We start from the raw sequence: 27,414 nt of genomic DNA on the forward strand, positions 1-27,414 counted from the left end.
CCGACGGGTGCTGGGTCCCAAGGTTTCGGATCATCCTCGACTACTTTCTTAGGCCACAATCAGGGATCTTGACAGGAAATTGAGCAGCTGGGGCACGAATCAATGCCCACTGGGATCCCAGCAGTTGGCCCCTGACACAGTCTTTATTGTGTCCAAGAGAATCCTTGGATTCTGACCGTGTAGATAACTGGAATCCAATGTCGTTTGGGGAAGGGTAGTTGGCATTAAAGTGATTTAGAAAAATGTGTAAGGTTAGACCATCAGACCTGACCAGTTTCCTGTTCTTGAACTGGTTCTTATTATTATTACTATAAAATGTATTTATTTTTATTTGTGAGGTAGATTTACAACTGTGGGTGCCTTTGATGTCTCTGTTCCCTAAAGGAACCCCAGCTCGCGTCCTCCATTTACTCTTGGGCAATGGTAGTGGGAAGGGGTCACTGTCAGAGCTTGGAAAACCAAGGCAGAGGAGTCTGAAGCTCGAACCAAGCAAAGCTCCTCAGGTGCAAGGAACCGAGCAGAAAGGCAGCCCCAAGATTCCTCCCCCTCACCAAGGCAGAGCAACCTTGGGGATTTTCTTGCGCCTTGGTCTCGTGGGCGGAGCCACCGCAGATCTCCAGAACTGTTTTGGGTTTTGTGACTCTGTTTGCAAACTGCCACAAAGTTCCCACATCTGCTGGTATTGGAATCCCTGGGACCTCGCATAGAGATTTCAGCCACCCCAATGCTGGAGCAACAGATGGAGCAGTGGTTCTCCCACGGCAGGTAGTGGCAGGATTGTGGTTGCAAGAGAACAGACATCACAGCTGAGCCCTAAGACAGCTCTCTGCCTGCCTGGAGGTTCTGGATTTCAGCAGCAGGAGGCTGTTCCAGCAGAACACAGCTGTTTGTGTGCTTGGAGCTGGGCAGGGTAGAGGCAGTTGGAAGGTATATGCAGTGAGGTGCTGGGACAGAAGGAGCTGCGGGAAGGGGGCTGGGAGGGAGGGGGAGAGGAGTAGAGGGAGGGAGGGGAACAGATGGATAGGGAGGGGGGGAGAGAAGGATGGAGGGAGAGAAAGAAAGGGAGAGGCAAAGGCAGGTAGGGAGGAGAGAGAGGTTGAGAAAACTGCATCAAGTTTCCTGAAACATTTTACTCAAAGCTACGCTGGCCCATTGGCTCATCTTGCACTTGCAAGTGCCAGCATCCCCAAAGAGTGCTTGTTCATGTCCTGGCTACTCTATTTCCCATCCAATTCCCTGTTAATGGTCTGGGAAAGCAGCGGATGGTCCAAAACATTGGGGCCCTGCATCCACTTGGGAGACCCCAAGTCCTGGCTGCCGACTTCAGATCGGGTGGATGATCTCTCTCTCTCTCTTTCTCTCTCTCTTTCTCATGCCTCTACCTCTCTTTCTTTCTGTAACCCTGACTTTCAAGTAAATTAATATATTTTTTAAAAAATTTGCTTTCTGACAATTCATCAACCCAGGAGCGAGCATGCCCACCCCAGCTCATAAAGTGATTGTCCAGGGGCTACTGCGGGTGTGGAAGGGTTCCTGTCCCCAGCCAGTGAGAGTTTGACTAGGGAGAAGAAATCAACATAAATTAAACTTTCAGTGTTAGAAAAGGCCAAAGAGATATTAAGAAAAAGGGGAAACTGATAGGAAAAAAAGCCATGATAAGCGTGAGGAGGCAGTAAGTGGAGTATGCAAGTTTGGGTGGGATGTAGCTATGTGGGAGGGAGCTGGTATTTGGTGGAGAAGCTGGCACCAGAGCTAAGAACGAGTGGGCAGTGTGCTGGGTTCCCATCAGGCGGTGATAGGAATTGAAGTGAAGCCTGGATAGTTTGGCAGACGGGGGAGAGGGGAGCTTCCAGAATTTGCTCATGGGTTCAGACATCAACCAGCCATCCAGGAATATCCCCCACAAGATAGGAAATCACTAAATCCCACTCAGACGTCCCTGGGGCTGCAGTCAGAGACTGAAGACCAGAGAGTTCTCTCCCTGCTTCACTTCCAGAATGGCCACAGTGGCCGGTCCAAAGCCAGGAGCTCTGTGTAGGACTTCAGCATAGGTACAGAGGCCCAAGGACTGGGACCACCCTCTGCTGCTTTCCCATGCCCCTAAGCAGGGAGCTGGATGGGCAGTGAGCAGTACTCACATGGCATTTGACTTCAGGATACATATGTGCCAAGAGACAGCTTCACCTGCTGCTGCATGGTACCCACCCCTCCCACCTTTCTTGCCTTGTAAGCTCATCTCATACCAAGGCCAGGAAGCTGCCTGCGGGTGTGTGACCTCTGCAAGTACGCTTGTCTGGGAGGACACAAGCAAGGAGCTAACGTTCCACAAGTGACCGCTACACCAATGGCTGCTGAACGGCTTCTCCAGGAAAAAAATGCCTTTGAATTGTATTTAGACAATGTCACCTGCACCCCATGTGAGACGCGGTCAAATCCCAGCTGCTCAGGGAAAGAAGTGGGGGAGAATGGCACAGGTGCTCAGGCCCTGCCATCCACATAGCGCTCCTCGCTCTTGGCTATAGCCTGGCCCGGCCCTGGCGGTTGAGGCCACTTAGGGAGTGATAGAAGATCTCTCTCTCTCTCTCTCTCTCTCTCTCTCACACACACACACACACACGGTGTTAGATCTTCCTTTCACCTAAGTGTCCCACCCCTGATGAAGCTGACTCTTGCTGACTCCTGAGAGAGAGAGACAGAGAGAGAGCGCACGCTCCTGAGGCTGCAGGCAATCATGGGGCCCAGCTAGGGTCCTGGCAGCCTCTCACGGCTCCCTCGGCACCCACAGAGCTGCAGTCACTGGGTGTGGCTGTGCCCGGCCCGATGTGTCAGCACCCTCTCCTGATCCGTAGCAGGTGCTTGTACTTCTGGCCTGAGATAGATTTCAGCAGGATGCTGAGGCATGCATGCTTAGAGCTAGATCATTCCAGCTGCCATTTCTATCCTGGCTTGCCAGCCCGAGACCTTGGGCAAGCACTAGGCCCCTCCATGCCTAATCGCAAATGCAGGGAAAGCATGCCAGGTACCTGTTGCTGATGCAGAGGGTACCGTGGGGGGCTGCTTGGCTTGGTTGGCTTGGTCCCGAGGTCTGAGTGGCCGTCTCAGGCCACAAGGGTACCCTTGTTCATGTTCAGTGTTAGTCCCTCTAGTGTGAATTGGGCTTGCAGGGTGTACAGGAGACCTTGGGCCTTGGGACCATGGGAGGGCAAGTCCTCCATGGGTCCTACTCCCTAGGGCTGTCACTTCATTTTGCCCACAGGTAAGAGAAAGCCACTCACCGGTTTTTGTTGAAACCTAAGTCTTATTGTACATTGGCAAATAGTTGCTACAAGGGGCTTCTCTTCTGTTTGACTGGTGTGTGGGTGCTGGTAAGCAGCTGTGGAAGGCAGGTAATGAGTACAGGTAATAAGAGGTCTCCAAAGAGTGCAAATAATCTCTCTTTTTTGGGGAAAACAGTAGATATTATCTCCTCCCCTGTCCACAGTGACCCCAGATCTGATTTTTTTTTTCTGATTTACCTGTGGGAATTGAGAATTCAAGAGGCTGCATGGCTGGTGGATGGCGGGACTCCCCTGCTCTGTGCACACCCCAGGAACTTCAGGTACACTTGTCTGATGCTGAGTACCGGGCCTCCTAGTCACAGAGCCAGGGGCTGTTATACAAGAGCCCTCCAGCAGGTGTCCCAGCCCCATCTCCCACACACATCCATCCTCCCTTTTCCCTTTTCTAGTTTACAGAATATTTTAAGGAATCAGAGGTGTGGCTCAGAAGGGGCAGTGGACGCCTGCTGCTGGTGGAGCTGTGCGGTGAGCAACTGGAGACGATGAGGGGGCAGAGAGATGACCCCCACGCCCAGCTCTTTCCCTTTTCATCCGTGAGACGGAGGTTTGGATCGAAGGCGCTTCAGCATCTATTTTTTCACTCTAGCATTTGGTGGCGAGGTGGGGTTACAGAGTTGGTACAATTGCAATGCCTTTTTTTTTTTAAACCAGGAGGGCCCGTAAGGCTGTTTTCTGGTTTCTGTTACCTCCCCCGTCCCTGTCTCCTCCGTCTCCAGCCTGCCTTGTCTGTATCCCACTGTGCCTGTCAGCTCTTGGAAGCTTCTTTCCCCATCCTGATGTGGGGGCAACTGGACCCAGGCAGAGGAATTGCTGGCGAAATCTAGCGTGCATGTGTGTGTGTGTGTGTGTAGGGGTTATGCCAGGATCTCTTGGCTTACAGGCCCTGGGGAAGCAGAAGTGTGGTGGGGAGGGGGTCTGGGCACTGCTGGGACTCAGGCACAGATGGCCCCCGTCAACTCTTGAATGGAGGTAGGGGCGGGGGTTCTCACTTTCCCCAGGAGTTGGGAGGAAAGGCCTCTCCTGGGGCCTCTGCCCAGCTGGCCAGCTCCTGCCCGAGGCTGCTCAGGGTGGGAGTGGGAGCCAGAAAGACCAGATGGGCCAACAGGGTTTGTGCCTTAAGGGTGCAGATTTGTCCTGGCCCCCTCATCCCACACTGGAGACTGGGGAAGGGGGCGGGGAAGACACCTCTGATTAGGCAGCTGTTTGTTCCCTGATTAACCTCAGGGCTTGGAGGTCTAAGCCCGAGTCTGGCAGCCGCCCCTGCAGCTAAGATCCGGGTGTGGGGGAGGGGTGGGAGCAGGGGAGGTTGGCAGGTATGGGGGGAGAGCTCCAGCGGGCAGGCTGGCCTGGGTCACGCGGCCTCACTTGCCCTGGGGTGGGGATGGGGGGTGAGGTCCAGTTGCAGGCTAGAAGGCTCTGGAAAGAGAGAGAGAAAAAAAAAAAAGCCTGCATTTGCAGCCAGACTCCTGTGTTCTGGTTCCAGGCTGCAGGCAGCGCAATGGCAAACTCTCCCCCCGCCCCCGGGAGTCCCTGGCAGCTGCCTCCTCCCTCTAGGGCAGTCACTTCCCTGCACACAAAGGCTGTTCTGTGCCTCCCCAAAGCTCTCAAACACTCGGGACAGGAAGTGGAGAGCAAAGCCAGGAACTGGCGCTGTCACAGGCAGGGCTGTCATTCTGCCCAGAGGGCGGAGCCTATGGCGCGGAGCCTGGGGCATTAGAGGGCAGAGGGAAGAGGCAACCCCACCAGTGTGCCTGTTCTGGAACATCCTGGAGACTCCATCTCCAAGGCGTCAAAGGAAGGGAAGGAGAAGGGTGTCAGAGGGAGTCGGGGCAGTCATACGTGTGCACATGCCCACTGAGGGGCTTGTTTCCCACCTGCCAGCTGAGCTGCCTTTAGAAAGGTAGTTTGAGCCTGCCTTGAGGATCACAGCATTCAAGACATGACAAATAAGGGCCTGGTCATTGTCACAGGGCAGGTGAAGTTATATCTCCTGTAGTGTCCGGCCTTCCCTAAGACCACCAGTTCACCTGCAGGCCCTCTTACTTCTGATCCAGCTTTCTGCTTCAGGCTGCTTCTGGGAAAGCTGGACAAGATGGCTCAAGTCTTTCGGCCCCTGTAGCCATGTGGAAGACCTGGAAGAAACTTCTGGCTCCTGGCTTCAGACCAGCCCAGCTCTGGCTGTTGTAGCCATTTAGGTAGTGAGCCAGTGGACGGAATATTTCTTCCCTCTCTGCCTTTCAAACAAATACATCGTAATTTTTTTTTTTTAATTTTAAAGATGGGGTGGATTGAAACCCAGGGTATGCATGGATCTCAAAACTATTGGTCCCTAAATGGACTCTTTTGTTTTGTTTCACTTTTTTAAAAAGATTTATTTAATTTTATTGGAAAGGCAGATCAGATTTACGTAGGGAAGGGGAGACAAAGATCTTCCATCCACCGATTCACTCCCCATGGCTGCAATGGCTGGAGCTGAACTAATCTGGAGCCAGGAGCTTCTTCTGGCTCTCCCAGCACTACTAAGTGGAGAGTTATGGGCTTTTTAAAAAGATATATTTTATTTGTTTATTTTTAAGATTTATTTATTTCTATTGAAAAGTCAGATATATATAGAGGAGGAGAGACAGAGAGGAAGTTTAGCTGCTAGGCTACCACACTGGACTTAGGCTATGGGCTTTCCAAGTAGTTTGTCCACTATGTGGTTTGTCCACTATGTCAAATGCCTACCCCCTGATCAGGTGCTCTTTCAAAACAGTTTTATTGAGGTGCGATTGGCATACTATGGGTACCACATGCTTGCGCTAGAGTCTTCCGTGTGTTTCGGCAAAAGGGTGCACCTGTGTTGGCACTAGCAGCAGCAAGGTAGCGACCATGTCCATCTCTGCCTAAAGCTCCCTCCAGGGGCTCTGCCCCCTCCCCTGACCCTTCTGGCTTCCACCTCCCCAGGCCAGCGCTTGCCCGTTCGCTGTCATCGTGGACTTGTTGGCCACTTCTGGGAGGATTGTAAGCAGCATTGTCTAGTGCATGGGAATGCAGAATGATAGAATTAAAAGACAAGCTTGGGCCGGCGGCGTGGCCTGGTGGCTAAGGTCCTCACCTTGGATGCGCCGGGATCCCATGTGGTCGCTGGTTCTAATCCCAGCAGCTCCACTTCTTCTCTGTCTCTCCTCCTCTCTGTATATCTGACTTTGTAAAAAAAAAAAAAAAAAAGAAAAGAAAAAAAAGAAAAAAGAAAAAAGCCCTTTGAAATCGATGCGTGGTATTTTTATAATATGCCTTTGCAAGAAAGTGTTGAGGACCCTCTCATATGCATGGATTTCAGCTTTGGTTTGGCACCAAAATAAACTTCTTTTCTCATTCCATTTGCATGTGCTCTTTGAAGGATCCTTGTTTCTTTGTCAGCTTCTCTCACTTGGCATACTCCTTTAATAATTCAAGCCCTTGAAACAATTTTCCATGAAAAATACACAACAAGCAACACCCGTATCTGGTGGCAAAGAAGATGTGCGTCTCTGTTGCTACGTTGTCAGTACTAAACCAAGCCTCTGGTTCTCACTCTCACGGCTGCTGCCCAAGTACAATGTTAACACCTGGAGCTTCATCCCCGTGGCGGATGGGACTCCATCGTCCAGTGCTTGTCATAGTTGATGAGTTTCACCCTGTCATCACCCTATGCAGGGCCAGTGCAATCATGACTGCAGACCCCGATACAGCTGTGCAGTAGCAGCTGGAGAGAAGCGACCCAGCCCCGCCAAACGTCAGAGCAGCACCATGCTGGAGAGTCTGCAGTCCTCCTCGGGGTTGGGTTGTGTTCCTACAGGTTGAGCTCCCGTAGTCCAACACCTAAGAGTCTGATTGTGTCTGGAGATGGATGGATGCATTCCTGGAGTGTGCCCTAATCCCTAGACCAAACCTCTTAAAGCAAAGGCAGCACCCAATCTTTTCTGTGTCTGCCTTTGCCCACCCCGTGTGCCCGGGTCTGTCCTTTGTCCAAAGGAATTCACTGAACTGAGTGGGTGGAACAGCTGGTGCTATATGGTGCTAACCACCAGAACCAAGAAGTCCTTTGCTTCTCCAATGGGTAACGTGCTGATGGCCAATATGGTCCCCAGAAGATTGCTTAGGGGGAACTCCCAGGGTTCAGGTCAGGACATTTCAGATCTGGGGCAGAATTCCACTTGAATAGAATCCCGCCCTCCAAGACCAGCTGGAGATGACCAGGCTATTATCATGGCTCCTTTAAAGAACATGGCATCTCTGACAAATCCAAAGAAGACTATGAGTCAGGCACCTGGAAATGAGCTGATCACGCACCTGTCAGCCCTCTAAATCTCAGTATTACCCCTGACTTTTCAGGGAGCTCAGGCACGGAGCAACAGCTGCTTAGCTCCTTGCTCTATGCTTTGCAATAAACACCTGTTTTCTTCCACCACCCCCATGCCACTGGTTAACTTTCTGAGCACCAGTTGACTGAATCCAAGTTTAGGAGTGTTAAGTACTAAATTCAACTAGTTTGGGGGGTTGTTCTGCAACAACCCCTTTCGACTGGTGCTCTTATAGGAAGGGGGAGAATGGGGCACAGAGATACACAGAGCAGACCACATGACAGCACAGGGAGAAAATGGTAGCGGACAAAGCCATTCCTCTGTCTCCTGGTTAGTACAGCCATTTGCTGAAGGGTTGCTACATGACAGGGTTGCACAGCGTGTGGACCAAGAGACTTTCAAAAGTTGGCAGAAAATGGAACTAAAGCTCATAATGGCACAAAAAGGTTTTTCTTTCTTTCTTTTTTTTTTTTTTTTACAAACCCTGCAATTTTTTAAATATAATGTGTGCAGATGCTGCGTGTCTGATGACGAAGTCAACCCCTTGAGAACCGTCGCTAGGTGGACACACAGCTGCAAGTGCACGCCAAGGTCATCGCCTGTAGCTTAGTCTCGCTTCCTCATCCATGCTCAGAACACTCATATTCACCTAGAGCTTATCCTGGCTCTCCCACATGGGTGGCAGGGAGCCATCTTATGTCTCTTTCCCTGGGTGTATTAACAGGGAGCGGGATGAGAAGTGGAGCAGTGAAAACTCAAACCATCACACCTAAGGGATGCCGGCATCACAGGCAGAGGCTTAGCCAGCTATGCCCCGGCATTAGCTTTCCTTAGGCAGGACAGCCCCACCCTGTCTTCTTGGGTGGGCCAGGTGGTAACGCAGGCAAACCACAACTAGACAATCTAGCCATCAGGATGGTGGAGGTCCCAGAGACAGCGCTCCAGACATCGTCCGAGACACGGGGTTCTGAGCCTGCACTTACCCTCTGTGCAGTTTTTTCCCCTGTACCTCCTGCAACAGCTGCTGCTCCACGTGTGCTAATGACACAGCCTGGCACAGCCCTCTGCAATTATGTTGGCAGATGAAGACACCAGACCCCTGGTTCCGGAGACAGAGCTGGTCCCTGTAGCCATTTAAATATATGCTGCGTGAGGCATCTGACTCTAAGGTGCATCTGCTGTGCCATCAACTGGGAGAACCTGAAGCCACTTACCAGGAGGCAGCCTATAATACTTGCTTTTTTTTTTAAAAAAAGATTATTTATATATATATTTTAAAGATTTGTTTATTTTATTACAAAGTCAGATATACAGAGAGGAGGAGAGACAGAGAGGAAGATCTTCCGTCGGATGATTCACTCCCCAAGTGAGCCGCAACGGGCGGTGCGCGCCGATCCGATGCTGGGAACCAGGAACCTCTTCCAGGTCTCCCACATGGGTGCAGGGTCCCAAAGCTTTGGGCCGTCCTCAACTGCTTTCCCAGGCCACAAGCAGGGAGCTGGATGTGAAGTGGAACTGCCGGGATTAGAACCGGCGTCCATATGGGCTCCCGGGGTGTTCAAGGCGAGGACTTTAGCCGCTAGGCCACGCCGCCGGGCCCGATTAATTATATTTAAAAGGCAGAGTTACAGAGGATAGAGTGACACACAGAGAGAGGTCCTCCATTCGCTGGTTCACTGATAAGTGGCCACAACAGCTGGATCTGGGTTGGTCTGAAAGCCAGGAGCTTCCTCCGGGCATCTCATACGGATTCAGGGGCCCAGGGACTTGAGCCATTCTCCAGTGCTTCCCTAAGCCATAAACAGAGAGCTGGGTTGGAAATGGAGCAGCCAGGACTTTGCACTGATGCCCACATGGATCCTGGCATGGCAGGCAGAGGCGTAATGTACTGTGTCAGCACGCCAGCCCTGTTGGTTGGTTTTATGAATTACCTTGGTGCAGCCAGGATACCCAGGCACCAGGTTGATGTCTCGATGCCATTTACATTGCGATCTGAAGACTGAGAGTGAAACTGCCATGTGGTGGACCTTCTTCCATCCGCTACCAAGTTGCGATGGTTCCTCAGAACCCATGGAAGAGGCGATGCGGTCTGTGGAGGTGCTCAGACGCTAGCTGCAGCATCTGTCCTTCTCCGGCTTCTCCGCCAGTCTGCCAGCCTGCCAGCCCTGCCATAGCCAGACGTTCCAGTCCGCCCACCCTCTCCCCACTGATTGCCTGAGCCAATTCCTTAAAATAAGTCAGCCTCTGTCACTCTCTCTTTAAATATACAAGCCACACAAGCTATTGATTCTGCTTCTCCAAGATGCCCCCGGTGTTAGCCCAGGATGCCACAACAGAACACGGGTGCCTTCAGCAACAGACATGCAGTGCTCACAGCTCTAGAGGCTGGGAAGTCCAGGTCAGGATGTTGTTTGCTGATGAGAATGGGGAGGACTACCTTCTGGCTGTGACCTTGCTGATGAGAGGGTTAGGGACAGGGTCGGGGGAAGTGGGAAAGACAGAGACTTCTTCTCCCTTTATTACAAGGTTATTGCAACAAGCCTTTGGAAAATAGAATTAAAAGATATTTGAGGGCCAGCCTTGTGACCTCCAGTGCTGGCGTCCCAGTGGTGTTGGTTTGAGTCTCAGCTGCTCTACTTTGGTTCCAGCCCCTTCTTAACGCACCTGCAAAAGCAGTGGAAGGTGGTTCGAGTGCTTGCCCCCCACCGCCTCCGCACCCACATTGGAGACCTGGGAGAAGCTTTTGGCTCCTGGTTTTGGCCGGGTCCAGCCCTGTTTGTTTTGACCATTTGGGAATTGGACCAGCAGATGGAATCTCTCTTTCCCTCCCTCTCTCTGTAACTCTATCTGTAAAATAAATAAAAAATTTAAAGTATTTTATTTCGGCGCAAAAATTGTTGGAAATGGTGCACAATTTTTACATAACATACAAATCCTAGGAACCCTCGGAAGACTTCATATGAAGAAACAAATTCCATCATCCTGGGGGCTCCCCTTTCATGACTTCCTCTAAACCTATGCACCTGTCAAGGGCTTTGAGGGGGCAGAGTTAGGGCTTCAACTTACCAATTTCAGCCCGGAGCGAGCAGCCTCCCCTCACCCCCTCATCAAACAGATTCCATTCATTGGATCGCATGATTGCATTCCTTGGGCACTGACTAAGCTGATTACATGGTTCTGAGCACAACATGTGCTCATTTCGCTTTTGCAGCAATTGCATGAGGGCTGCATTGCTGCCGGTATGCGACAGTGGACAGCGGCAAACCCGGGAAAGATCCCACGGCTGCTGAGTACCTCTGAACCTCTGCACTGTATCATCTCTCAGGTGCAAACCCACACAGCTGGGCATCCCTAACCACAAGACACCTCCTCTCGAGGTCCCAACGGCAGGCCCAATGCAGCTTACCAGCTGAGGGTGCAGCACCTTGGCCATGGGAGGGCTGTGTAGACAGCGGGAAGGGGGTCTCCATGATAATGATGTTCTTTGCTTGAGGCGTATGGTCTGAGACCTGCTACCAAGAACTGCTACTTAACTGCTGTTGCTCCTGCTTCAGGTTATGACTTGAGCTGGGAGAGGAGGGGAAGGTGCCTGGGACAGACATTGGCAATAGGGGATTGCCAATGGGAGATGGTGATTAGGATACTGTGAAAGCAGACCCATCTGGTCTGGTCCTTGGGGTCACTGACAGAAAGGAGGGGTTTCTGTCTCATGCCTGAAGTCATGTGTGGTTACTTCCTATGCCCCCCTGGATCCCACTGAAAGGGTGGCAGTGCTGTAGACACAGAAGTGGATTCATGCAGGGAGGCCCTCCAAGTCCAGAGAGTTTGGTGAGTTGCTGAGGGACAGGAGGGAGTTAGGAGACCATGGGAGAAGGAGGGTGTGGGGAGCGCCAGCACAGCTGAGCCTGTTCAAGAAAGTGCTGCTGAGGGCTGGGACACATCGCCCCTAGAGACAGAACGACAAACGCATGTACCCCTGCAGTATTACCTTGGTGATGATGAGCAGGTCGGTGGTGAAAAAGGTAATGATGATGATGATGATGCAATGAGGAAGATGACAAAATGATGATGATGTAATAAGGAAGATGATGTAATGAGGAATATGATGTAATGATGATGTGATGAAGATGAAGATGCTGAGAAGATGCCCGCCCACTTAGGTGTTGTCTCAGTAGCCCAGGGCAGATTCTCTCCAGGTCTGACACCTTGAGTGTGTCTCGTTTGGAATAAGAAGCACCAAATGAACAGGAGCAGAGGTTATAGAAAATCCCAGGACCTTTTTCTATTTCCCCTTGGTGCCCCTAAGCAATTCTGTCCCCAGTCTCTCTTGCAACCATGGCCTTTCCCTCCTCCGTAAGTCCGTTCCTCTAGCCCAGCCCTTCCCATGGCTTCAAGGGATGCCACTGAGTAATCACAAGGACTGCCCATAGTCTCCCAAGCGTGTCAGCAGTGGGGTGCCAGCACCCCAGGGACCCACTCAGCAAGCCTTAGAGATCTGAGCTGCTTGCGTGCTGGCCACAGCTGCCCTTCTTCCTTCTGCCCTTCTTGTCCAGCAGCTACAGTCAAGATTTGCCTTGGTTGGCAGAGGCTGCTGGGTCACCTGTGCCAGCTCCCCCAAGCTGGGAGCCAAGTAGCCGTCAGCTGGAATGGGCCGCTCACCCCTCCCATAGACACATAGATTTGGCTTGGGGGCATTCCCATCTAACTGGTCAGCTGTTGGATTTTGGGTAGGCAACTGTCTTTTGTGGTTGCCCCATTCCCCACCTTGGTGGACGTTGGAAAGTCCAACTGACCTTGGCTTTTGGATGGAGTCAGGATGCTGAGGGTTGTCCCAAGGGTCACCTTGACCTTCCAGCTTGGGGTTTTGGATTCAGGCAGACCTCAGCTTGTTGGGAGGATTAAATGAAGCATGATGGGACTGGTATTGCCATGCAGTGGGTTAAGCTGCTGCCGGGACAGCACCATCTCAGAGCACCGATTCTAGTCTCAGCTGCTCCACTTCAGATCCAACTCCCTGCTAATGCACTTGGGAAAGCAGAAGACAATGGCTTACATGTTTGGACCTCTGCATCCACATGGGGGACCCAGTTGGATTTCCAGGTTCCTCATCTCAACCTGGGCCAGGCTCCTACACCATTGTAGCCATTTGGGAAGTGAGGCAGCAGATGGAAGGTATATGCCTCTTCTCTGCCTCCCCAGTCCTGTATCTCTGCCTTTCAAATTTAAATTTAAAAATATCTTTAAAAAAAGCAACAACAACTGATCGGAGTTATAGTGGCCTGGTTGCCTGTTGAGCTCACGTCCAAGCTCCTGGGTGGTCAGCAATGCCGGACTGCTGAGGGGATGTTGATGAGGATCAAGGGAACTTCAGGGTGGGATTTCTCTAAACAAAATCCCTTGAGACAGTGCTGGTTCTCCAAGAAGCAGCAAAGGACCTTGTGAGTCTAGTGATACCCAGGGACTTTAATTACTAGGAATTCTTAAGTGAGCACATGACACCGTCCCTTCCTCTGCTTCCTTGAAGTCCTTTGCTGACCCCAACGTTTGCATGCATCTTCCTCCGAGTGAATGGGTCTTCTATGGGTCCCTCTCCCTAGGATCTCAAAATCGATACAGGAAGTGGTTACCCCAGCCATAGCTTTCTCCTGGTGCTTGGAGGCGGGGCTCCCTGGAGGAAGGTGGGGCTCCCAGGAGGGAGGCGGGGCCTGCAGGTACACCAGTCAGTCTTCAGCCAACAGGTGCACTCCCAGTGTGAAGGGGATTCCACGCAGCAGCATTTCCCCGTTTCCTGAGCCCTCTGCTGGAACGCAAGCGCCACGGAGGAGCAATTCCCTTGCGTGATGAACGGACTGGACTGACTGAGGCACTTTTATGTGAGTCCAAGTCTGTGGTTTCGTTTAATGTTCACCTTGAAGATCTGTAATTAGAGCCTCAACTGCCTGCTGTCCTGGCCCTTCCCGCCCTAGTTTCACTCCCCAAATGGCTGGCGAGGCTGGAGCTGCGTAGACCTGAAGCCAGGAGATTCTTCTGGTTCTCTCACACGGGCCCCTGGGCCAACTTCCTCTGCATTCTCAGGCACATTAGCAGCGAGCTGGATCAGCAATGGAGCAGCCGGGACGCCAGCTGGTGTCCACAAGGGATGCTGGTGACACAGGTGGTGGCTTAGCCTGCTGTGCCATAGCAACAGCTCTGCAATTGGGAAACATCGTAGGAGACTTCATTACCTGTAGCCCGTTATCCGTCTTGATTTCCAAAGGAAAGCAGCTTGGTACGAAATAGAGCCAACCCAAATACTGTCCAAGGTTCTGAACGTGAGATAGCCACCTGCTAGACATGCCAGCTGGCACAATGTTTTCCTTTTTGGTGTGAAACATGTGTTTTCCTGCAAACTCCTCCTCCCCTTAATTCTTAGGTCTGGAAGGAGGTCTTGGCAGGAAAGAGAGGATGCTTCCAGGGTGGCGTGGCAGGGTGAGAAAGCTTGCGAATTGTGAATCAGGTAAAACAGACTTCATTCTTGCCTCAGAACTTCCTAACTCTGTGATGTTGGCATTAAAAAAAAAGATATATTTATTGGAAAGGTAGATCAGATTTATAGAGGGAAGGAGAGAAAGAGAGAGATTTTCCATCTATTGGTTCACTCCCCAACTGGCCACACGGCTGGAGCTGAGCCAATCTGAAGCTAAGAGCCAGGAGCTTCTTCCGGGTCTCCCACACAGGTGCAGGGTCCCAAGGCTTTGGGCCGTCCTTGACTGCATTCCCAGGCCACAAGCAGGGAGCTGGAGCAGCCAGGACATGACCCCACACCCATATGGGGATTACGGCGCATACAAGGCGAGGATTTAGCCCTTGACCCTAAGTGCCGGGCTGATGTTGGCAGTTTCATCTCACTCCTTTGAGTCTTTATTTCCTTGAATTTAAAGGAAGGAATTTAAAAGAATTTAAAGGCTCCACAGTGGCCTACGACAATGCAGCTGGGCTGATAAAGTGACCATCACCATCACTAGAAAATGGTGGCAGCCGCTGGAGGCAGAGCTCGGACCCCATTTGTCCTTTTTTCTTCCAGTGAGACTCACAGTGGGGTGAGAGGTCAGCTCTTTCTGAAGCCTCCTCAAGACCATCTTATAAACACCATCTCCTGGCAGCCATATCCCACGCCTGCTGGCCAGGTTGCCCTATGTCTCGGGCTGGTCACATGCCTCACTGTGCTCTCAGAGAGCCCCAGGAACGCTTCTGGTTCCCCCACACCTCCAGGACCCCTGGGGATCCAGGGGCACTGCGTTGCAGGGGATGGGCATGGGCGGCTGACGGCAGCTTGCAGTTACAGCTAGGGTACAGAGTCCGCCGACAGGGGATGGATTCCAGGGCTCAGGCCATGAGGGATTTGGTCAAGGTTCCTGTGGCCAGGGCTGGCTGCCAGTGCAAGTCTCCAGCCATGTGACAAACGCTGGGCCGGCCGCCTCCAGCCCGAGAAGCCACACAGACAGTGGTTGCCACAGCTGCTGGACGCACGTACAAGGCCATCTTTTTTGCACCTGCGCGTGGACCTCAGAACAAGGATGACGGCAGCGCCACCTAGCGGTCATCCCGCTCAGAGCCGAGCCCAGGTCACAGACTTGGGAAGAAGTAAAAGTCATTACGATGAACTGGATTGGGTACAAAACAATCTTCTTATTAGATCTGCGTGTGCGTGTGTCTGTCTGTGTAGGTGTGAGCATATGTCTCTCTGTGTGTATGTCTGTGTATGTGTGTGGATGGGGCATTTGTCCACTCCCCATGCAGCCCACACTGTGCACGGCCTTCCGTGGTCTGGAGACCCAAAGAGGATTGTCCGCACCCACTTAGCACGGACTTGGTGAACGGCTACTGCCTGGCACGGCCCCTCTGCACATCTTTTGGAATGCCAGGAACCTGGTGCTCATTCACTGATTAATAACTATCAATGAGGTAGGAGTTGTATATGGGCTAGTTCAGGCCCCCCTGAGAAACATGGTCAGGCATTTTCCTAATAGTGCCACGGTTTGATTTTTCTTCTTTTTCCCCCAATATATACCACCAATCGACTCTGGCACGAACTGTTGAATGACAATCCTGGTGGCAGATCCAACAGTGGCAGGACCAGCGGCGCTTAGCTAAAATGTGATTAGGGAGTGGACAGGAAGACAGGCTGCCTGGGGGGGAGGAGTCCCCTGCCATTGGCCAACCACCAGGGGTTTGCAGGAGAAAATTTTGGTATTTGGTTTCGCATCATCCCCTGGTGGCGAGACTTGTTACCGATAGCCAGGGCTGGTGGATCCTGTGAGGAGCAGGGATGGGGAGCCTGGTGGTGGGTCACCTGTGTCCCAGGAAACCGTGGGGTTGGGGCCAGGGCGGTCAGCAGCAGTCCTGCATGCCCAGGGAATTCGTTGTGTGGCCTTGGGGAGCTTCCTCAGGAGCATGGCTCTGTGTCCTGGGTCTCATGTGTTTGTATGTTCCTTTGTTCTGTTTTCATGTATTTGGCGACTTTGCTGATCCGGAGCTGAGGTCGCTGAAGTGCCCCCGGGACCCACAGCAGGCACTGTCCTCAACATCCTGAAGTCCTTCTGTCCCTCCAACCGATGGACCTGGCTCGTGACACCTTAAGGCGCCCTCGTGTGGGAACTGCAAATAAGAGGAATCTGAAACGCGGTTAAGGAGTGTATTAACAACGCTGGGATCTCAGGGGTCCCACAGTGATCTGAGGGTGCAGAGCTTGGCAGCACAGCTCGTATCCAACCTGCTTCCCCCTCCTCACAGGCACTGGGGGCCGTGAACTTAAACTTGGAGCCCCCCCCGCCCTTGATTCCACTTTCTCTGTTAACACAGACCTGGGGGGCAGCAGAGGTGGTTCAGGCCGCCTGTGGGACCTTGGCAGAGTCCTGGGAGACCCCACTCCCTAACTCTGCATGGACCTGGTCCAGCCCTGGCAGTGCCAGTTTGGTGGGCGAGGTGTGTGTAGGGAGTCGGGCACTGAACCAGCAGCTGGACACTCTAAAATGAGGGGAGCAGACGCTGTTTTCTGGGTGCACTCTGACTCTCCCACCCCAGCCTGGGGTCACCGCTGCTGCGTCGCGGGTCGGGCGGCAGAGAAGGGGTCCCCCAAACCAGCGTGGGCTCCGGGCGCCTGCAAGACAGCGAGTGCCCACCAGAGGTCGGCGTCGCCCCTCTCGCCGGGGCGTCGCTGCAGCTGCGGCCTCCCGTTTCGCCGCGTGAGGGTGGACAGGCTGGTCTCCGCTGACCTGCCGGGGGCGCGGGTCTTCACACGTGTGCATGCATGATTTATTAATAAAACAGAAGCCAAGCTCCAGCAGTGTCTTGGAAGGAAAAGAGACCCTGCCTCTTCCTTTCTCCCCAACCCTCCTCATTTACCTCCCTCCGTCCTGTCCTCTACCCCTTCCTCCCCTCCTCCTTTTATCCCCCTCCTCTCCCCTCACCTCCTTCGCTTTCTCTTCCTTGTTTTTTCTTCCTCCTCTTCTCCCCTTCCTCTTCCTCCTCCCCCCACCCCCCGGAACCATATGAGATCTTGGCGCTTGCAAAGTGAGGACTCAAGCTGTTAGGCTACCGTGCCGGGCCCTGACTTTTTTTTTTTTTTGTAATTATAAAAGCAATATTTACCCTGGTTAAAATAATTCGTTTTTAAAAAGATTTATTTGTTGGGAGTGAAACATCGGATGGAAGATCTTCCTCTCTCTCTCCTCCTCTCTGTATATCCGGCTTTCCAATAATAATAAAATCTTTAAAAAAAAAAGATTTATTTTTTTATTTTTATCTGAAAGGCAGATTTTACAGAGAGAGAGAGAGAGAGAGAGAAATCTCCCATCTGCTCATTCATTTCCCAAACAGCTGCCAGTAGCTGGAGCTGATCGAATTCTAATCTGAAGCCAGGGGCCAGGAGCCTCTTCCCGGTCTCCCACATGGGTGCAGGGTCCTGAGGACTTGGGCCATTCTCTGCTGCTTTCCCAGGCCATACGCAGGGAGTTGATTGGAAACGGAGCCGCTGGGACTTGAACCAGTGCCCACAGGTCATGGTGGTGCAGCAAGTGAAGACTTGGCTTGCTATGACCTCGGCCGGTCCCGGGTAAAAGTCTGTTGAATGGTAGAAATTCCTAGCACTTCTTGGTGTGGAGTCCTCTGTGCTGTAGTTGAGTGTCTCCACCAATCTGCAGGCTGGAGTTGAGCTGCCATTGTAACGGCGGCGTCAGGGGTGGGAGGTGTTTGGCTCAGCAGGAGATGCCGGTTAAAATAGTTTCATCTTGTTTCAGGGATCCTGGGTTTTGATGACTCAATGCAGCTCCTCACTCCAACTTCCTGCTCATAGTGAGCCTGGGAGGCAGGGGTGATGGTTGAAGCAGGTGGGAGTCCCTGTATCCCATGTGTGAGACCCGCTCCTGGCTTCTGTGTTTCAAACAAAAAAATAAATAAATATTTACAAAATGTACTAGGGAGAAGTATTTTCCATCCTTCCACCTTTGGTTCACGCTCCAAATGCCTGAGGCAGCCAGGGCTGGGTCAACGCTCTAGCCAGGAGCCAGGAACTCAGTCTGGGCATTGCGCACGGGTGGTAGGGGACACGGCAACTCGAACTGTCCCTGTCGCCTCTCAGGGTGCGTGTGAGCAAGAAGCTGTGCAGGTACCATCGGGGTCCCAGACATTGTCTCATGCTTTGGTTGGATGCTGGATGGTCAGTTTGCCATGTGGTGGACCACAAGCGCAGCAGATGCTCTGTAAGCCCCTGCAGGCCACTGGACAATTGTCCTCCTTGTCTCCTCCATCACTCATGCTTGCATTTTCCTTCCTCCTCTCGAGTTGCCTGCATGTGGCCTGGCCCCAAAAGCTCAGCCAGTATCCAAGGAAGGGAAAGTGGTCCAGCATTCACTCACCCTCTACTGTCCTTGTGGTCATGACACCCCTTGCCTGCACCCGGCTGTGAAGCCTGCCCACTATAGGGGCTGCGGGGGAGGCTGTCTTTGGCCCTTTCCTGGTCTGGCTTCTGCTGGATTAGCACTTGGTGAGGCCGCCTGGCAGTCCCTGGCAGGGCTCGTGGCACCCACTACCCTCATCATCTCTCCCTCTCTTTTCCCTGTATTGATGGCTGCATGATGCTGGGTTGCCGTGGCAACCGATTGATTAGCAGCCAATTTCCGGCCCCGGCAACATGCAGCCATAAAGAATTACAAATGACGGCTGATTGTCTGCTGCCAATAGCCTGATTGCAGCCGGTTTTTTCTGGCAGGTAGCTCGGCCCTAACAGGAGACCTGGGGCCGCGCAATTATGGCTGCGTGATTGATGCAGCGCTGTAGTTACAGTTGGTGGGGGATTTTAGTATTATTATTTTTTTCTTTTTTTTTTTTTTTTTAAGGAAACACTCCTCCTTTCAGATGGAAGTGTTTGTGAAGTTGGGGACGGGGGAGGGCTGGCAAGAGAGGTTGAATGTGATGGCCAGTGCCAGCCCAGTTGAGAGTTTCAGAGGCACTGAAAGCAGGGGCAGGGGTTGCATGGCGCAGGGCTAGGGATGGGGACTAGGGATAACAGACTCACCACCTGCGTGTTTCCTACCATCAACTCCTGAGCCTCACATCACACTTCGTAAGCGGGGGAGAGGTTTACTCAATGCTTCTAAATGGGAGACATGAACAGTACAATAAATAATAATAAATGCATGTGTCACAGGTTTTGGCTGCGGTAGCCACCTCCAACCTCAGGTTCAGGGTCCCTCATGATGGCCCAAACAGCAAGCAACTGGGCCTGGAGGAAGCGTTCTAGGGCAGAGAGAGGCTGTAGCATCAGCCAAGGGGGGTTTTGAGAGTGGCCAGTGTGTGGGGAAAGGTGAAAAGCTTTCCAAAGAGAACCTGGCTTTTGACGCAGTGACAAAGTGACCGTTTTCTTCGTCCATTGGATAGTGAGCTTTTCTCAGGCTCGTCGTGAAGATTAGAGAGAAAGGAGAGAATTTGTACTGCTTAGGGCTGGACTAATTGTGGCAGGACACAACGGTTAACCTTGGAGCTGGTTCTCCTGGAGCAAGAGGTCATTTCTGCATCCAGTGGTACCTGCAGGTGCTGTGCCATGAAGGATTCTTCCCCCTGCCTTGAGAGAGCTTCCTTCTGGCAGGCTTCTCATCCAAAGTGGACATGTCTGGATGGAGGGACAGTTTGCTCATGGAAACCTAAAGTGGGCATACTCTTGTACACACGTTCAATGGAACCCCTTCTATCGTAATAGACTCAACAGTATTTTACCTGCTTACCTAAGTAGGTGATTTTAGCTTTGAGAGTGGGGATGGGGTTATTGATTCCATGCAAATATAAAGAAACCATGGTGAGTGATTGTCACATGGATGCATGAATGTCAGGATGGACACAGTGGCAGGGCAGCCACGAATGCCAGAGATGGGTGGGGCTGGCATTGTGGTGTAGCTTGTAAAGTGACTGTCTGCCATGCTAGCATCCCGTCTGGGTGCTAGTTCGAGTTCTAGTTGCTCCACTTCCAAACTGGCTCCCTAATATTGTACCTGGGAAAGCAGCCAAGGATGGTCCAAGTGCTTGGGTCCCTGCATCCATGTGGGCAGCCTGGAAGAAGCTCCAGGCTCTTGGCTTTGGATTGGCCCAGCTGTGGCCACTGCAACCATTTGGTGAGTGAATCAGCAGATGGCACATTTTCTTGCTCTTATCTTCGTAAACTTTGCCTTTCCAATAAATGAGTTGACAATAAAAAATGCAATAAAGATACATGTGATCCAAACTAGATACAGTGGAGTCTATGGGGACAGTAACGCTCAGAGCCATGAAAAGAGCCACAGCAGACCAGCTGGAGAGAGCGGCCTAGGGACCCTGTGATGGCTTGATTGGCTGAGCCCTCCCCAGTAAGTGCCAGGATCCTGTATGGGTGCCAGTTTGTGTGCTGGCTGCTCCATCTCCCATCCAGCTCTCTGCTCACAGCCTGGGAAGGCAGCAGCCTATCTCTCTCCCTGATCCAACCTTGCCAGTGTGTGGAAATGTCTCCATTTGCACAATGGGGGTAATGACAGCACTGGGTTCAGAGGGCATCCAGAAAGGTGATCAGGAGATCGTGTGAAGTGTAGGTCACACCCGAGGATGCTCTCAAAGTTTGTGGACACAGAAATGAAACAATAGGTGCATTTTGGTGCAAAAAATGTTTGAGATCAATGCCTGCAAAGGTAGTCATAAAATTCATGGAGAATGTGTACTATGAAAAAAAAAATCAGCCTTGCTTTTGGCAGGCTGGACACCCAGATGAACTCATCTTTTCACTTTAGCCTTCCATGAACTTTGGAAAGAACTCTTGCAGGGACCATCCAGAGGTAGGGCAGGCCAAGGACTGTGCGGTTTCATCCTGGGCTTGGCAGGTACGTGTTCTTCAGGGCTTGAAAGTTGCACAAACAACACAAGCCATCACTCAATGAGAAAGCACAACTTGCATGCGTATCAGTAAGCAGCCTGGAGGAACAGGAGCCTCCTGCTTCTGATTCATCTAAAAACCTCTCTGGCTGATGTCTTGCGCGCTGTTCAACAGCAGCTGCAGAAGACACTCAACAGTCCAAATGTGGCTAGAAGTCCGCTTAGACATGAGAGGCCCATTTCATGTTTATCTTCAGGACCGTTTGAAGACCCTTCAAAAACCCGTCAGGGTCCGTGTCCCTGACTTCATCTCACCTCCTCCAAGAAAAGCCAGTTCCCATGGGAACAAGCTGGCTTCCTGTTCCATTTAATAAAACAAACAAACAAACAAACAAACAAACTCCCTTTACCAGCCAGAACTGTTCAGTAAGTACCCTCCATAGCGTACTTGGTCTGGGTTACCGAGTACAGAGAACTCAGCGTGGGCATCATCAGCCCACTTGTGCCAAGAGGCCCAATGCACTTGAGTTTGCCGGGCCTTGTGCTTGGTTCAGACCACAGAGGATCAGCTTCCATGGGGCGCCCTCTGCAATGTTCTGCCGATCATCTTTTGGAGAAGTGGCGGCCTTTTGGGCCATTTCCCACCTCTGGAACAACAGCCACGGGGTAAGTGCTTTACCAAGACCAGAGTGTGGTGGACATTCAAGGGCATTCTTCCGGTTCTGGAGATGCCCCTATTGGATGGTGATGCCACAGCCGATGGTTTTACCAGTCACTCCACAGTGTTGGCCCCAGTGGAGTACATATATTTTCAATTTTTTTTATTGGAAAGTCAAAGAGGAGGAGAGATAGAGAGTAAGATCTTTCGTCCATTGAATCATTCCTCAAGTGGCTGCAATGGTTGGAGCTGAGTGAATCTGAAGCCAGAAGCCAGGAGCCAGGAGCCAGGAGCTTCTTCTGGGTCTCCCATGCAGATGCAGGGTCCCAAGGCTTTAGGCCACCCTCAACTGCCTTCCCAGGCCACAGGCAGGGAGCTGGATGGGAAGTGGGACAGCCAGGATTAGAACCGGCGCCCATATGGGATGATGGCACATGCAAGGTGAGGACTTCAGCTTCTAGGCTACCGCACCAGGTCCTGGAATACATCTTCATTGCTGAGCCAAACACCACCTTGCCCTCCCCCCACCAAGTTTTGAGTCAGAGCGTGTTCTCATTCTCCTAGCGAGAGATGAGCGATATCAGGGGAATGCAGAGAAGAGCTCCCCTCACCAGCTGCACTTGTCTCCTCTTCCCCTCGCTGAGCGGTGCTGACACGGTGTCACAGGTGGACAACTGTGACCTTGACCTCCTGTGATGGGTTGTAGTCAAAACATAGTTGCATGAAAACAGTGCAGAAAGGCCTTTCAGGCTGCGTGTGTAAGGTGTACCGGGAATGTAAATGAATTTCATTTTTAGGCTTGGGTCCTGTCTGCGTGCTATCTCACTATGCATATGCAAATATTTTAAAATCCAGAAACATCTGGTATCAGAAACATGTTTGATCCCAGGTATTTTGGAGAGGCAATGCTCAACCAGTTGGGTTGGTGTTCCGTTGTTGATTGCTTTTCCTCCTGAAGCAACTGAAGAATCAGACAGGGCGTCTGCAGCGGCTTTCAGTACATTAGACGGCAGGCTACAAAGCCGGGTGGACTCAGAAGTAAGTGCTCACATCAGAGTGCTTTCCAGGGATGTTCCAGGGCAGGACAGCCCTGGCAGGGAATGTAGCCTTAGGGCTGGGAGGCGTAAGAGACTAGAATGGATCAGGCAGAGAGCCGGAGAGTAGAGAGCGGGGACTCTGGAGGGGTGTGGCGCCCGGTGCACTGATGGGTACAGAGGCACAAGGAGGCTTCTCTGGCCCCATCTGCAAGGACCAGAAGATGCTCCGAGAGGTGGAGAAGGCTGGCATCTTTGTCCCAGTGGTCCGAGTGAGCAGCTCAGTATACGCTCAGCCCTGGGTAGAGTTCTCAAAAAAGATTCGATTTAGGAATAGGAGCAAAACTGAGTTGAGACTTGATGCTGCTCCCGGCTCATCCAGCAAGGCTTAAAAGCGGGAGATAAAAAGATCAAGCTGTTTCCAATTAACTGCCTCTCAGAACAAAGTTCGAGAATATTCATGGGAATAGAGAGATATCCAGCAACAGCATGGAAAATACTGCAATGTCTTCATCCAATTAAAGAAAAAAAAAGCCTCAAAGACGTGCGAGGAAGTAGCAACATGCAACTGCTAATGAGAGGAGAAGTGTGGTTTAACATTTGAAAACCAACCAATGGGATTCCCCATGTTGATTGGCATCTGTGTGGTGGACGCACACAGGACAAGCATGGGCAAAATCCAGCATCTGTCCCTCGTGGGAGCAGCAGGAATGGCCCTTCACCTGAGGGGCATCAGTGAAGAACCTCCCACGGCCGGTACTTTGGATCCCAAGAGATGGGGAGTCTTCCTCCTCCGGTGAGGAGCGAAAGGAGAGGCCAGCCACGCTCACACCTTCATGAGACAGTGATGGACAGAATCCATCCAGGCCAACGAAGCAATAGAAAGAACTGAGTAGCATCCAGATCATGAAAGAGTATGTCTGTCTTATAAACTGCAACCTTCCTTCCTTCTTTCCTTTCTTTCTTGCTTTTTTAAAAAAATATATTTTTTTTAATTGGAAAGGCATATTTATAGAGAAGGAGAGACACAGAGAAAGATCTTCCATCTGCTGATTCTCTCTTCAAGTGGCCGCAATGGCTGGAGCTGAGCCAATTTAAAGCCAGGAGTCAGGAGCTTCCTCAGGGTCTCCCACACGGATGCAGGGTCTCAAGGCTTTGGGCCGTCCTCTACTGCTTTCCCAGGCCACAAGCAGGGAGCTGGATGGGAAGTGGGGCTGCCGGGACTAGAACCAGTGCCCATATGGGATCCCGGGGCGTTCAAGGCGAGGACTTCAGCCGCTAGGCCACGCTGCCGGGCCCATGGAAGATCTTAATATTGAGCTTAAGAATGTGTCATCTTTAGTTCTTTTTTTTTTGTACTTTCTTTTGTGGAGTTTATTTTTTATTTTGTGGAGCATTACGTCTTTGCCTATATTGAACATTTTAAAAATGTTATCTTAAAAAAATTTTTTTACAGGAAATATACTGTTAAAAGTGTAAAAGAATGGGGCTGACACAATGGCTCATTGGCTCATCTTGCCCTTGCAAGTGCTAGCATCCCCAAGGAGTGCTTGTTCATGTCCTGGATACTCTATTTCCCATCCAACTACCTGTTTATGGCCTGGGAAAGCAGCGGATGGTCCAAAGCCTTGGGACTCTGCATCCACTTGGGAGACCCCAAGGATGTCCCTGGCTGCCGACCCAGATCGGCTCAACTCCAGCCTTGGCGGCCACTTGGGAGTGAACCTGTGAATGAAGATCTTTCTCTTGGTTTATCCTTCTCTCTGTAAAAATCTGCCTTTCCAATATTGAAAAATGACCAGATTATCTGAACAGATTTTTCATGAAAGAATATACTGTGATAAATAAGCACATGAGAAATTGACCGGCATCCTTTATAACTAGAGAAATGCTAGTTAGAGCCACAACACCATGATATGCCTAGGACACTTTAAGAGGGCTCATCATAGCACCCAGCTCAATGGCTCAACTGGCTAACCCTCCACCTCCAAGTGCTGGGATCCTATATGGGCTCTGGCTGCTCCACTTCCCATCCAGCTCCCTGCTATTTTGATCGAGAGAGAGGATTCTATGCTGTTTTCACAAAAAAGTGGATTTGGAGCTCAGTAACTGCCACAGAATCCTGCCGATGCCTGTCTGTGTGGCAAAGCGGGATTGCATTGGCTCTGGGGGCCAACGGACTTGGATACTCAGTTCGGTCTGAGTATCCACTGTAGACCTCTACAAACCGTGGACATTGATCCAAATTACAGCAGATAATACAGGGCGAAAAATAACATTATCTGACCTTTGCAGAGAGCAGATGACGTCACCAATGCAATTTAAGGTAAATTTTACTTTCGTTTGCAGGAAATGCGCTCAGATTGAGTCAAAAAGGCTTTCACTTAAATTGGAAAACAAACATGCCTGGGGCACCACATCAGCTTCTGCCCGATTCTCCGCCTCTAGACTTGAACTTCTAACTCTTTGCCTGGGGCAAATGTCGGCTCAGTTGCAGCCCTGGAGCTCCAGTGTATGCTTAGGAGTACCCCCGGGTCATGGGGCCCTTGGGGCTCAGGAAGAGGACTGTGGTGAATTGGATCAGGAGGCAGCTTTGGCATCGTCCACACAGGTCTGTGTGTTTAGTTGGATTCTTTTCCTTCCAGCGGACACATCGCTGGACCACGTTTATGCGATGGACTGAATGGGACTTGAGTGCTCAAACTCACGCACTTGTTGAAGTTCCAAAGTCTTGTAGGCTCACTGTGATTGGATTAGTGGCTGGCCAGTTACGGGTGGAGGTCTGATTCAATCATGGTAGCTGCTGGGAAGTGATTGCGTTGGATGAGGTTGCCAGGGTGGAGTTCCGCAATCCAGTCCTAATGGCTTTGTGATCAGAAATCACACACAAGGTAGAGGCAGCCTGGACTTTCTGGATCTCTGATCCTGCTTTACCTGCTTCTTGCTCTGTGTATTTTATCATTAGATATCCAGCTAATGGGGTGGCCCTGGAACTTTCTCTTTAACGATTTACCTATTGGAAAGGCAGAGTTAGAGAGAGAGAGAGAGAGAGAGATCCAATGCCAAGGAAAACAAGAATCATACCATTCATGCAAAATAAACATAATAAAGCTATGCACAACTGTAAATGAAAGAGGTCATCCATTATTGTAGGGACCTGGACAAAAAGGGATCTTTCCTTGGGGCCGGTGGGTGGTGGTACAGGCTTTTCTTCCACCTACAAGCACTGCTATCCCATATAAACACTGGTTTATCTCCTGGTTGCCCCAGTTGTGATCCAACTCCCTGCTTATGCCCTGGGAAACCCGCAGAGAATGGCTTAGGTCCTCAGGCCCCTGCAACCACGTGGACAACCTGGAGGAGGCTCCTGGCCTCAGATCAGCGCAGCTCTGACCATTGAAGCCATTTGGGGAGTGAATCAGTACAAGATCTTTTTCTCTGTGTCTCTCATTCTCTCTGTAAACCCCCTCTTTCTAATAAGAAATAAATCTTAAAAACAAAATGTTTCCCTAAAAGTCATGGCTTATCTAAGTGGCGAACGTGTTGGAGGTTTTTGTTTTCTTAATTCTTTCCTATTTCCAGCTTTTCCACAATGAATGCTTGCCACAATTATAACATAAGGAAAAGCAAACATTATTACATTTTAAAAATGATGAGAGGAGCCGTACCTCGTTGTAAATTTGTATTTTTTTTTTTTTTGTAAAGCAACAGCTGCTAAGAGCCATTAACTTTCAGCTCCATCCTTTCAAATGCTGGAGCCACAGCCTGGAGAGGAGGGGGCAGCGGGCGCCCCCACCTGCAGGGCCAGCAGCACAGATGGGCACCACCGCTGCAGGGGAGCGTGCCCGCCTTGCCAGGGCTCGGCTGGCATTTCCTTGGGTATTTATTCACTCACATAGCCTATAGAGTTAAAAGAGGTTTGTTTCTTTTCAGGCTGTTGAGTGCAGCCAGGGTAATTTAGTAGAAAAATGTCATGCTAATGCAATTCAAAGTTCAAATGATCTTTCATTTCAAGGGAGAGAAGAATGCGTGTGCAGTTGGAATGTTAAAACTCACTACTTGCCCTGCAATTCAAATAGAAATATGAGCTGCAGGGGCTACATAAGTCACACGGAATACTGTGAGTGAAATGCGCAAAATGAATAAAAATGATCCGGAAGCCGTTATTAGCATCGCTGGGGGCCAGCCCCAAACAAGAGCGGCGGCCGTCACGAGCTGCGCCAGGAAGAAGGCGTGTTTGCATGAAATTACAATCATCCTGGAATAATGAACAAGGAAACAAGTGATGAGGAGGTCCCTGTGACGGCGGCACCGGTACCACCCTCCGTCTCCCGGAGAGAGGCAGAGCTGTGCCCTTTTGCAGCCTACATGCCCTTTTCTTCGTGCTGGGCTCCGTTTTGCCTTGGTTGCACCTGTCGGGAGGCTGGGAGAGGGTGTGTGTGTGTGTGTACATGTGCACATGCCCACAGTGCTGGCTGCTGCCTCAGGGTGGAGATGGCTTGGTTCAAGGAGTACGGTGGTGGTGGTCTCTGGCTGGGGAGCAAAGCAGCTGGGTTTATCCTTGGGAAGTCGCTACGCTTACCCTGCTTCACTGTAAGTTCTGGTCTCCCTTTGGCCTCAGATTGGTGTGAGGCAGAAGGAGCGTCAGGAGTGTCAGTTACTATTATTATTATTTTAAGATTTATTTA

The sequence above is a fragment of the Ochotona princeps genome, chromosome 32 (genome assembly GCF_030435755.1).
Source record: "Ochotona princeps isolate mOchPri1 chromosome 32, mOchPri1.hap1, whole genome shotgun sequence".
Lineage (NCBI taxonomy): Eukaryota > Metazoa > Chordata > Mammalia > Lagomorpha > Ochotonidae > Ochotona > Ochotona princeps.